The following is a 13,047-nucleotide window of genomic DNA, read 5'->3' on the forward strand; positions in this document are numbered from 1 at the left end:
AGGATGAGGTGGATGGATGGGGTGAAAGGGGCATTACAAAAGAGAGGAATGTCTGTTGAGGAAGGACGGGAGAGGACAGAAGACAGGGGTGAATGGAGAAGGGTTGTGTATGGATGATGCTGTGATGCATGAGGGGGGGTGGTTGGGGGATGGGTGGTGAGGAAGTATGTATGAGAAAAAAAAAATTGACACAGCCCGAAGGGATTTCTCCCCGTCTTCTCATGTTCTGCATGAAGGGACGGAGAGGGGGGTCGCCGAATTTATGGAGCGGCCTTGCTGTGGATGTGCTGTGTCTTGAGACACTGCTTCTGACCCAGGGCAGTGTACAGGATCTATCTCCCTTCTTAAAAACAGGAACAACGTTTGCCTGCCTCCAAGCAGTTGGCACAAAACCAGTGTCTACCGATTTATTTAATATTTCAATTAACTGGTCGCAGGTTTCAAACTTACACTCCTTAAGCATTCTCGGAAAAAAAATCGTCTGGACCCAGGAATTTTGTAGCTTTAAGTCTTTCAGTCTGATTGACTACTTCTACTTTACTAATGCTGATACTAGATAGACCCCTTTCTTCATCCCCACTGAAAACCGGATCGCAATCAGGTACTTTATCTAACCTCTCATTATTAAACACCGAGAGAAAATATTTGTTAAACTCCTCACTCATTTTTCCCTCCGATTCTATCATGGCATTTTCATCGTTTTTAATTGGTCCTATTCCTTCTTTATTTTTTGTTCTATAGAGATGAAAGAAACCCTTTGGGTTGGATCTTGCTTGATTGGCAACCTTAATTTCATAATCACGTTTTGCTGTACGTGTATTCATTTTAACCAGCTTTGCCATTTCGTTATATCTTGAACTAAGGTGTGTCCCCCCCCCCTTTTTTTTTTAAGTAAAGTCCTCTTTTTATTTCGATCTCATGTTTCAATCTGTCCGTCATTCATTTGGGAGTATTACTATTCTTCCGTGTTGACTTCAGAGGGATAAATGTATTTTGTGCTTTAATAATCAAATCAGTTAGATTGCTATACATTTCATCCAAATCGCTGACCTGTCTGTTGAGCCCCCTCCCCCAAGTGACCTGGCCCAAGGTATGCATATTACCCTCCGTGACCCGACCCCTGGTCATGTACCGAGACCTGACTGCGCCGATAATGTCCGAAACGTCCGTAACGTCTGTATGACATTTCATATTCAATTTCAAATAGGTTTTTATATTGTCAAATTTTGCTCTCCTGAAGTCTGGTACTTGGACGTTATTCGTACTTTTTAATTCTTCCCAAATAATATTAAATCTTATTTCTTGGTGATCGCTAGAGCCTAGACCATCTCCCACTTTTTCGTTACTCATTAGGTGCTCCTTATTAGTTAAAACTAAGTCCAGAGTATTTACTCCTCTCGTAGGATCGGTAATCACTTCTTTTAGGAAATTGTCCTGCACCACATCTAGGAATTTCTTTGTTTCCTGATCTCCTATTAAAGTTTCCCAGTCAATGTTTCTATTATTAAAATCTCCCATGATCACATCGTTTTTGTACTGGGACGCTCTGTGAATTTCTTAAATCAGGGGGTCAGTCTGCTCAATGCTGAGGTTAGGAGGTCTGTACAAGACGCCAATAATAACTTTCTTATTCTTGCCTATAATCTCTACCCAAATGGATTCCGTACAGTCCTCTTCCTTAATCGAATTGTTGATAATACAGTTTATTGTATTTTAACGAAAAGTGCTACACCTCCCCTACTCCTGCCAACCCTATCCTTGTGAAAAACGTATATCCTTCTATTTCGATTTCCGGAAGGAAATGTTTATCAGCCATGTTGATCCAGGACTCAGTAATAGCTATGATATCGAAGTTCTCTACGCGTGCTTTACTTCGCAGCAATCAATTTTGTTAATTATGCTTCTGCTATTTGTAAACTTTAAGTTTATCTTCCCTCCACCTACTTTAGTGATTCTTTTCACAGTCCTTCTCTGAGTTGTTTCTATTGCCTAAACTATATTCCGATAATCCCCCTCCCCCATACTCCCACGTAATCTACCCGAAAAAAAACTATAGGATGCCTACTTCTCGCTCAAAGGATTCAGCAAGGAACCGAAATCCTCTGGGCGACAAGTGCACCCCGTCCCATGTATATAGATGATTCTTAAACAACGTTTTTGTACTGGGACGTTCTGTGAATTTCATGAATCAAGGGATCAGTCTGCTCAATGCTGAGGTTAGGATGTCTGTACAAGACGCCAATAATAACTTTCTTATTCTTGCCTATAATCTCTACCCAAATGGATCCCGTACAGTCCTCTTCCTTAATCAAATTGTTGATAATACAGTTTATTGTATTTTTAACGAAAAGTGCTACACCTCCCCCACTCCTGCCAACCCTATCCTTGTGAAAAAAAATATATCCTTCTATTTCGATTTCCGGAAGGAAATGTTTATCAGCAATGTTGATCCAGGATTCAGTAATGGCTATAATATCGAATTTCTCTACGCATGCTTTACATCGCAGCAAATCAATTTTGTTAATTATGCTTCTGCTATTTGTATAGTAAACTTTAAGTTTATCTTCCCTCCATCTGCTTTGGTGATTCTTTTCACAGTCCCTCTCTAAGTTGTTTCTATTGCCTAAACTATATTCCGATACCCCCCCCCTACTCCCACGTAATCTACCCGAAAAAAACCTGTAGGATGCCTACATCTCGCTCAAGGGATTCAGCAAGGAACCGAAATCCTCTGGGCGACAAGTGCACCCCGGCCCTTGTATATTGATGGTTCCTGCCGTAAAAGCTATCCCAGTTGTCGACAAATGCCCATCCATTGGCCTTACAATGTTTTGCCAGGCTGCAATTCATTGCAATAACCCTGGAATGCCACATGCCTCCAACTCTACGCCTCGGAAGGATTCCACATACAACAGGAACACCTCCTCTATTTCTAATCTTGTCTAGCGCATCCCGGAACCGCGCAAACAATTCCTCACTCCCTAACTTATCTATGTCATTGCCTCCGGCACTTAAGCAAACTACAGTGTCTTTACCTTCCCCTACTAAACACTCTTCAATCCTATCTCAAACATCTCCTATCCCCGCACCGGGGAAACACACCTGCGTCCAATGTTTCCTATCTTAATCGCAGAAAGCCCTGTCTAAGTACCTCACTTGACTGTCTCCTACAACAAAAATCTTACCTGTGGGCAGGGATCCAGCGTCTGCCCTTCCCTTCTCTTGAGTTTCATTTGCTTCTTCTTCCTGCAGATTCGCTAGAACTTCAAACGAGTTCTTGCAAGCGAGCGGGGCTGGTGAGGACTTTTTTCCACTAATCCGCAAAAAGGACTGGATCATTCGGTGCAGACGGCGTGAGTCATGGAAACCTGGATTGAAAGCAAAACTCTGTTCGAAACATTTTGAAAAAAAAAAATACACTCGGGACGCTGGCTTTGCCGAGTCACTAGGAATTAGCATGAAGCCCATTCTAAAAGAAGATGCAACATCGACAATTTTTGTCATCAAGTCAGGTTCGGCAAGCAAGCGCCGTCAAAGGAGCACTGTTATTGAAAAAAGACAACACTTGGAGGTAGGTGTATCAGTCTGTATCATGTGCAAAGCCCTTACATGCCTAAGTGCAGCCCCGGAGCAAAGTTCTCAGTGACGTCCCTCACTCCCCCATCACCACTTCCCACCTCCACCATCCCTTACAGACTGTTTTACTGATTGGCTTGCGAAATAATTTAAAATATATATATATATATTCAATGTCCCCACTGCAGAGAGGATAAGGTAAAATGTTTCATACTCTGTTAATTCTAATTCAAAATTCGTATATTACGGTAAAATATTCAGGACTCCTTTTATTTTTATTCTTTATTTTTATTTTTTTATCATTATGATTATTTTGACAGCTTTGTGGGTGGCATGTCCAGACTAGAATTGCCGCCCCCCTAAATAATATGCCGCCCCAGGGTATATGACCCCCCACTCCCATGTAAGGGCCCTGATCATGTGTATAGGTAGGCATGTGTTATCTACGCTGTCACTGACAATCGTTAACAAATCCGATCAATCTTCTTCACTCGATGTGACTCTCGTATTGCGTGGTCATCATGTTGAAGATTGTAAACAGCAGTCGTTACGTCATCAGTTGCCCTAACGGTGGAAAATGTAACTACGACATTGAAAAGTTCGTCTGCTATCAGACACTTTGATCCTGCTATTTGGATAAAACCAAGACTATAGAATGCTAGAAACGTACATTCTAATGTTCTAACTTCTAAGTTATATTTTCATACATGAAATAACAAAAAATAAAAAGTCCAAAATCTTTTCAGTTGACCTTTAAGGACAGACAAGGAGAACGACAAGAGAGCTAGTGAAAAATATTGTGGAGGACATAAATGAGTAGAATTTTAACTGAGCAGGGAACGTAGCCAGAAAGATGATGGGAAAAGGAGCAATTGTGTCATTGAATGGAAACCGCGAGATGTGAAGCGTGGTAGGAAACCAAGGAGACGTATTCGTGCAAACTAAGGAAATAATCAGGAGAAATCTTAAATCGGTAGTGGACTATGAATGGCTGATTGATATATTGAATGCGTTGTATTTTTATTAGTAAGAGTGGTTCAGCATCAAATGATTGATGGATTCGAATCTTTATTTACATCCTGACAGGTAACACAGGAACACGTTTGTTTACTTTCAAACTTCGAAAAGGAGTGTGTCTTCTGTTGTAAACGCGGAGAGGGAAATGGTAATAACTCCTATAATTTTCCATGGTATGATTTATGTATACTTAAAGTGGCGTAATTTATTACCGAGTAATTTTCAGAAGTCTGATTTTATGTAGACAGTATGAGTATTTGCCGTATGATAATCCCTATCAATTATAAAGTATATCACTTCGTCTTCGTAAGTAACAAATGTTTATTTTTGTCGTATGTCATGCTGTTACATATACACATAAGATTTACAACCATACAAAAGTATACTTGTGGAGAAAATAGAGTGGTTTTATTCTTCAGGTACTAGATTGACATTATGATCATCATCATGATTATGGTGATGCACTTTTGTGACTAGGCTTTTATTTTTAATGTACATTCTTAAAACTAGCATTCATAGGATGATAGGTACTGTCTTTTAAAATCCAAAGACAAAGTCCAAAGATCTATTTTGACAGATGTATAAGATATATAGTAGGGACCAATAATTGGATCTAGCAGGTGATGGGGACAATTTATGGATTCACACAAAAATACAACCGATTACCTGGCTCATCTGTTCCTGTGAACAATGTTGTGATATGAACGATGGTGTATTTCATTTCCTTCGGAAGTGTGTAGTTTTATAGATATTAATTGATAAAGTAATGAACTTTGGCCTACCTCTCTGGTCCTGTAGGGTAGACATAAGAGAATCATCTCCCAGGCCCAGCTGATCATCATCTGGTTCTTGGCTGGCAGTCAGCATTACTCCATTAGCAAAACTATAACAATGTTTATGTGTCATATGTGTACTGACTGGTATTACTCATGATTGTCTCTGGTCCCCTTAACCCCCTACATGTGTTGTCTGTGTAACTTAGTGTAGAATAACAATCTAATGACCACAATGGAAATAAGCGTTCATGCTTTTTTGTTATCCTCGGCAATTTGCAATTATTTCGAACCAAGTTACTATGTGTTCTTGTCATTATGTGCACTTCATGTATATTGATTCTATGCCAAATAATTTTTTTATTATCATAGCCTCTACTTAAAGTGCAGTCTCACTAATTACCAACTAAGGACGGTTTTTGCTCAAATGCACAATTTTATATAAAAAAAATTAGCATATGGTTACATTATTTGACTTATTTTCTTTAAAATTGTGATTTTCATGTAATTCGATCAAAGAGAAGTTATGTTTTTATCCTCTGGAAAATTACCGACCACATCCCGCTATGAGTACCGTCCAGTCTGCCATCTATGATCACTGGTGGTATGGATCAAACTATACTGTATTAAGTTTCTTACTATTATTAGTGTAATAGATTGCATATAGTTGAATTATTTGAACCATTTTCTTTAAAATGTGTGATTTTTCATGTAATTTGTTTACTTACCTGGTAGGGCCACCACTCAGCAACACAATTGGTACTGGATCAGCAGCTCAGCTTATAAATTTAAGATTCCAGCCAGGTTTAGAGATAGATTTTTCGGTAGTTTGATGTAATGGGGTTTGTAGTGTGTGTTGGATATGAGATCTTGGCTTTGTGTTATTATATGTAGGGTAGTAAATTTAATTTTGTGTAAGTTCAGATCAAGGAGTAATGAAGGTGTTGTGAAGGTTTTTGGTAAGTAGGGTCTTGAATTTAGTTAGAGAGGAGGCAATGTGAGGTGGTATAGAGTTCTAAGTGTGAATGATTCAGCTCGAGAATCACATGCAAGCTTCAGTATGAGTATGCGGCACAAATGTTTTGTATGTTTCCTCTGGTGTAGATTGCATATAGGTGTCCAGGCCTAAAATATAAAATCTCTCAGTTACAATTATCCCTCTGCCACATTTTTATATAAGTAGAGTTGACCATCAGTGACTGGCCCCCCACCTTTTCCTAGTTCTAACCCTCTATGGAGTATTGACTGCATAACTTTAATGCAGTCATTATTCTAATGACTAGTAACATTAGTTATACAGTGCTCTTTTATGATTAGAGGCTAATCTCCTCTCAAAAAAGAATTTAAGTCTCTTTTAATTTCTGCTGACCTGTCCTGTTACCCTCCATGCATCTTTCTTTTACCACTTCTTTGGTACAATATTGTCCCCAGTGATAGAAATATTGATTATTGCCAATGAAGTACTAATCCATTCACTAGCTGGTGACAGAAACCAACCCAGTCCAATACAGTACAAACAACAGTCCAGTGTTTTAATGTTTCTTCTTGGAGAGATACATGATTGGACCTGGGGACCACTGCTGACTGTTGCAGGGTTGTAGGTTTTCAGTTATTGAAACTCAAGGCAATAGTTTTCATGAGATATAATGTATATACATTTATTAACTGGTAGGGTAATTTGGATTCCATACCTGACCAACACCCTGTCTTTAACCACTTCAGTACAATGACACCTACATAGATCTCATGAGGCATGAGTGGGTACATGAGGATGCCAGTCTTGGCATCTTGATTATATATTTTCATTTGTAGTTGTACATGAGTTACCCCCAGATTGTGTGAACTGGTTTGATCATGTTTTCTGTGTTTATTATTACTCAGAGTAAAAGAGAATGAGTAATACAGCAGTGACTTTATATTTTATAATGCAAGCAGTGTAATGCAAATTACATATGGCACCTGATGCTGCACATGAGAAAAAAAAATATAAAGGCTTTTCAAAAATATAAACCTAATTTGGTTAGCTTGAATTGTATTATGGTATATAAAATTACATTAGGTTAGGTTGAATTATAAATAAATTATGATAGTGTTACTACTACAATGTGAATAATATGCCATGTTCACACACTAGTAGGATCTGCCATAATTTCATCCTATAACTGAGTGACCTTCTCCCTCCTGTCCTCTGGTGCATAAAAAGAGAAATATATACTCTAACCTAACCAGAGAAACAAACCTGATCTAACCTAACCAAATGACCTCATAAAATTCTCAAAAACACACAAACTACATATTCAACAAATGGAGGATGACTAATGCATGTCAGAACTCACCAGGTTTGAGTTTCAACAGTGAGATATTGAAGAATATTTATTAAAAAGGGGGCTAGAACTTCAGGCATGCCAGTTCATGTAGGATACGATTGTAGTGCAAGTAAATAGAGTACTGGTATGTAAAAAAAAACTGGATTGTGTGCCATATGCAATATATCTAGGTCTTTTAATCTAACACTTCCAACCACCTCTTGTGAAGACATTTGACCCCAGGACATAAATCCACTTCAGGAATTGGCCCAGGACATAAAACACCAATTCCCGAAGTAGGTTTGTCCTGGGCCCAAACATCCACACAAGTAGTGGTTGGTAAATATTGGATTAAGAGACCTAGGTGTATGTGTATACTTATTAGTTATGAATACTTGCACAACAGATTCCCAAGGTGGTTATAGAGGGGTGAGTAGAAAGTGACAATTCATAGCTCTGTTAAGTATGGAATTCCAGAGCCTTATTGTCCTTACTAAGAAAAATCTACATCTGACTTCTGTGTTATTGTAAAAAGCAAGTAATTTGTAATTGTATCCTCTGGTGAAGCGAGTCCTGTAGAGTTCAAACATCAGATATACACATTAGCTAGTGTGTATTTGCAGGTCCAGAAATAGCCAAACCGTACCTTATGATGTATGCTTTTGTCAGTTATACTGTAATTGCAATTGAAATCCTTGAACAACTCCTCCACTTAAAGAAATGTAAGCTCTATACTGAAAACTAGCAAGAAAAACATTCCTAGAAGCTACAGAAAATAATACAGCTCCAGTCAACCCTCCAGCCCTCCGGCACTCCGCCCTATTCCAGACAAACACCAAACAACCTCACCAGCCAGTCCAACATCACTGTACTTCCTTTTTTCAGACACCCTGCATGACACCCATCCAACCCAGGTGCCTTACCTGCTCTTATCATTTCAACAACCACTCCTACCTCATCCTTCCCCATTTCTCCTCCACTTTCCCCACTCACCACTGTCATTTTCCCAGCGCCTCCCACCGCATCCACCCATCCCTCCCCATCCTCCCCCAAACTTAGCAATTCCCCAAAATACTCTGCCCATCCTCCCCTCACTGCTGCCTCTTCCATAAACAACTCTCCATCTGCAACCCCAGCCTCTTTTTCTCTACTTGATTTGCCTCCCCCTCCTCTCTGAATTTCCTTCCAAAATATTTTTCCCCCTTACATGGGAGGTAGCCAAAAGAAAATGTCATAGAAACCACTCCCACCCATTCCATCCCCTACATACTCCTCTCCCCTCCATCCTCTTCCATCCCTCTTATCTTGGCACCTCGTGGATAACGGGTCATCCCTGCATCTTGTCCACTGCCCTGGGTCAGAAGCAGTGTCGCAAGACACAGCACATCCACAGTAAGGCCACTTCATTAATTCGGCAACCCCCCCTCTCTGTCCCCTCATGCAGAAAATGAGAAGACGGCGAGAAATCCCTTTGGGCTGCGTCAATTTATTACTTTTAAAAAATTCTGTCACATTCTCACCCCATTTCACATCTCTTCTCTTGGCCTCCTATATCTTATGCTTTACTTCTCTTCTTCCCTCTGTGCGCCTCTCACATAATTCTCTTGTCCTATTTTGTAACCAAACTGTAAATGCTCATTTCTTCTCTTCTACAACCTTTGCTTCATCCTCCCACCACTCACTACCCCTCCCCCAATTTCCCCCTGTCCTCCTCATTCCACACACCATCCCTGCACACCCTGTGACTCCCTCCTTGAAACATCCCCACTCCTCTCTCAGCTTTGTCTTGTATTCTTTTTCTTTCTCATTTAAGCAGTCCACTCCAAGCACCCCCTTCCATCCATCTTCCATTCCCAATACATCTTCCACCAAAAAATTATCCAACAAGAGGATAGGGAGGGAAAGGTAGTTGCACTAGGAAGCACTAAGAAAATGACTGTGATGAGTGAGGAAAATGGAGGACAAATAGGGAAAGATGAAGTGAAAGCAGCTGTTAAGATGATGAGAGCAGGTAAGCCACCTGGGTTGGATGGATGCCATGCAGAATGTCTGAAGAAAGGAGGTACAGTTATGGTGGACTGGCTGGTGAGGTTATTTAATGTTTGTTTAAGAGAGGATAGAGTCCCGGAGGACAGGAGGAGTGCCTGTATAGTTCTGCTTTACAAGGGAAAGGGGGACAAGTGTGAGTGTAGTGGTTTCAGAGGGATTTGTTGAGTGTAGTTGGGAAGGCTTATGGGAGGGTCTTGATTGAGAGGATTAGGAGAGGAACAAAGGGAGCAATTGGTGAGGAACAGTGTGCGTTTAGGACAGATAAGGGTTGTGTAGATCAGATTTTTGTGGTAAGACAGATATGTGAGAAAGCTATAGGAAAATGTAAGGATGTTTTTTGGGCTTTTATGGATTTGGAAAAGGTTTACGACAGGGTAGACAGGAAGGCACTGTGGGAGGTAATGCAGATATATGGGATAGGAGGAAAGCTGTTAAGAGCAGTCAAGAATTTTTATGAGAGTAGTAGAGCTTGTGTTAGGATTAGAAATGGAGAGAGTGAATGGCTTGAGGTAAAGGTGGGACTTCATCAGGGCTGTGTTATGTCGCCCTGGCTGTTCAATCTATACATGGATGGGGTGGTTTAAGAGGTGAATGCAAGGGTAGTGGGTCAGGGAATGGAGATGGTTAAAGAAAATGGAGAAAATTGGGAAAAAAGCCAGTTGTAGTTTGCTGATGACACTGTGCTTGTTGCAGGATCAGAGGAGGGATTGAGGAAGTTAATGACAGAGTTTGAGAAGGTGTGTGAAAAAAGGAAGCTGAAGATAAATGTGGGTAAAAGTAAGGTGATGAGATGTACAAGGGGAGAGAGTGACAGCAGGCTGGAAGTGAGCATTAAGAGAGAGAGACTGGAGGAATTGGATAGTTTTAGATACTTGGGTACGAATGTGGCAGGGAAGGAAGGAGTGGGGATGGAGGTAGAATGTAGATTGAGAGAAGTGAGTAAATGCCTTTGTGGATTAAAAAGTGTAATGAAAAATAGACATCTTGGAATGGATGCTAAGAGGAGGTTATATGAAGGAGTGCTTGTGCCAACAGCAATGTATGGGGCAGAAACATGGAACATGAGAGAGGAAGAGAGAAGGAGTTTGAATGTGTTTGAGATTAAATGTCTGAGAAGTATGATACGGGTTACTAGGCTAGATAGAGTGAGAAATGAGGTGAGGAGAACAGTGGTGGAAAGGGAGCTGGGAGATAGGGTTGATGAAAGAGTATATGGGTGGTTTGGACACATGGAAAGAATGATTGAAGAAAGATTAGTAAAAGAGGTGTGGAAGGCAGAGGTGGAAGGAGTGAATATGAGGGGGCATCCTATGATGAGATGGATTGATGGGGTGAAAGGGGCATTACAAAAGAGAGGAATGTCTGTTGAGGAAGGGTGGGAGAGGACAGAAGATAGGGGTGAATGGAGAAGGGTTGTGTATGGATGATGCTGTGATGCATGAGGGGGAGTGGGTGGGGGATGGGGGGTGAGGAAGTATGTATGAGAAATACTTTGACGCAGCCCACAGGGATTTCTCCCTGTCTTCTCCTTTTCTGTATGAGGGGATGGAGAGGGGGGGTGGTCACCAAAATAATGAAGCGGCCTTGCTGTAGATGTGCTGTGTCTTGCAACAATGCTTCTGACCCAGGGGAGTGGACAGGATGTAGGGATGACCCATCATCCAGGAGGTGCCAAGATGAGAGGGAGGGTGGAGGGGAGTGAAATATGTATGGGATGGAAAGGGTGGGAGTGGTTTCTATGCCTTTTTCTTTTTGGCTACCCCCTGTATAATGGGGAAAAAAGCTTTTGGTATATGTATGTATGTAATATTATTATTATTATTATGATTTTAGTTATCAATAGTGTTATTATCATCATTAGGATTGTTATAATTTTTGTTGTTGATATTGTTTCAGTTCTTTAATGTAGTTTTTGTTTGGTCTCATAAATCACTTAGGGTAATTCTAAACTACCATTTACCTAATTATATTATTGTATTATACAGGAAGGGAGCTATGCTCGTGGTGACCCGTCTTTGTATCTTTCAGCATCAAGTTTTTTCTTAAAATCTTAAATAGTGTTTGCACACACTGTTTCTTTATCTAATTTGTTCCAGGTATCTATCACTCTGTTGAAAGCTTTTTTTTTCTCTCTCTCTCCAGATCTCTCCTGTAATTATCTTTTTTGAGTTTCTTTCCGTGTTCTCTTGTTTTTCTGTTGTCCCATTTCAATATATCATTCATATCTAAGATTTCCATTCCTTTCATAATTCTATAGATAGTAGGTCTCCTCTTTCCCTTCTTTGTTCTAGAGTTGGTAATTCTAATTTGGATAGTCTTTGTTCATATGTCATTTTTGGAAGAGTTGGTGCCAGTTTTGTTGTTGCTCTTTGCATTCTTTCTAACTCTTTTATATTCTTTTTGGTACTGGGTGTCCATAGTGTTGCTACGTATTCGAGTGTTGGTCTTATTAATATAATTTTTTTTTTTACCATTTCCTCATCCAAATAGACAAACGCCACTTTTATTGACCTCAATAAATTGTAGGTTTCTCTGACTATTTTATTAATATGTTTGTAAAGGTGTCATGTCTTTGCTGATCATCACTCCAAGGTCTTTTTCCGAGTTTACTTTTTTGACCTCTTCACCAATTTTATAATCTCTCGATATTCTGTTTTTACTTTTTCCAAATTCCATTATACTACATTTCTTGATATTGAATTTCACTTCCCACTTTTGAGTCCATTTCCAGATCTTGTTCAAGTCTTGTTGTAATGAGTTGCAATCCTCCTCCATTCTTACTTTCTTTAGTATTTTTGCATCGTCTGGAAAGAAATTCATGTAACACTCTACTCCTTCATCCATGTCATTTATGTACAGTGAGACCTCTCATTAACAGACGTTAATTAGCTGTGTTTGCTGTGTTTTTGCTGTGTTTTCAGTGTTTTGGAGTGTTTTTTGGGTGGCATAGTGATTGCACGCACTAGACAACAGCACCAAAAACACTGAAAACACCGCAAACACAGCTAATTAACGTCCGTTAATGAGAGGTCTCACTGTATGTGGCAAACATGATTGGGGCCAGTACTGATCCCTGCGGGACACCACTAATCATTTTTTTTCCCAATTTGAGAATTTATCTTTGATTACTACTCTCATTTTCCTCCCAGTCAGGAAGTCTTTCATCCATTCCAACAATTTTCCTCTGATGCTACCTACTCTATTTTCCTTATTAGTTTCTTGTGTGGTACCTTATCAAATGACTTTTGTATGTCCAGAAAGGCACAGTCTGCCCAACCATCTCTCTCTTGTATTATATCTATTAATCTCGAGTAGAAGCAGATCAA

The 13,047-nt window shown here is 39.9% G+C and overlaps 1 protein-coding gene across 3 annotated transcripts in view; it reads left to right on the plus strand.

Annotated features, from left to right (window-relative positions):
- The first annotated feature begins 4,662 nt into the window (after positions 1 to 4,662).
- The window catches only part of bug (thioredoxin domain-containing protein bug), a 33,285-nt gene continuing 24,900 nt past the window's right edge, over positions 4,663 to 13,047 (plus strand). The window contains exon 1 of one of the 3 annotated variants that reach the window (XM_076203675.1): positions 4,663 to 4,741. The gene's annotated coding sequence lies outside the window, so the exon portion shown is untranslated. Of the gene's footprint in view, positions 4,767 to 4,822; positions 4,900 to 13,047 lie in introns of those variants that run through there. The other 2 variants (XM_076203678.1, XM_076203677.1) reach the window with 2 other exon arrangements.

The sequence above is a fragment of the Oratosquilla oratoria genome, chromosome 20 (genome assembly GCF_046742065.1).
Source record: "Oratosquilla oratoria isolate Oo_2021 chromosome 20, ASM4674206v1, whole genome shotgun sequence".
Taxonomy (NCBI): Eukaryota; Metazoa; Arthropoda; class Malacostraca; order Stomatopoda; family Squillidae; genus Oratosquilla; species Oratosquilla oratoria.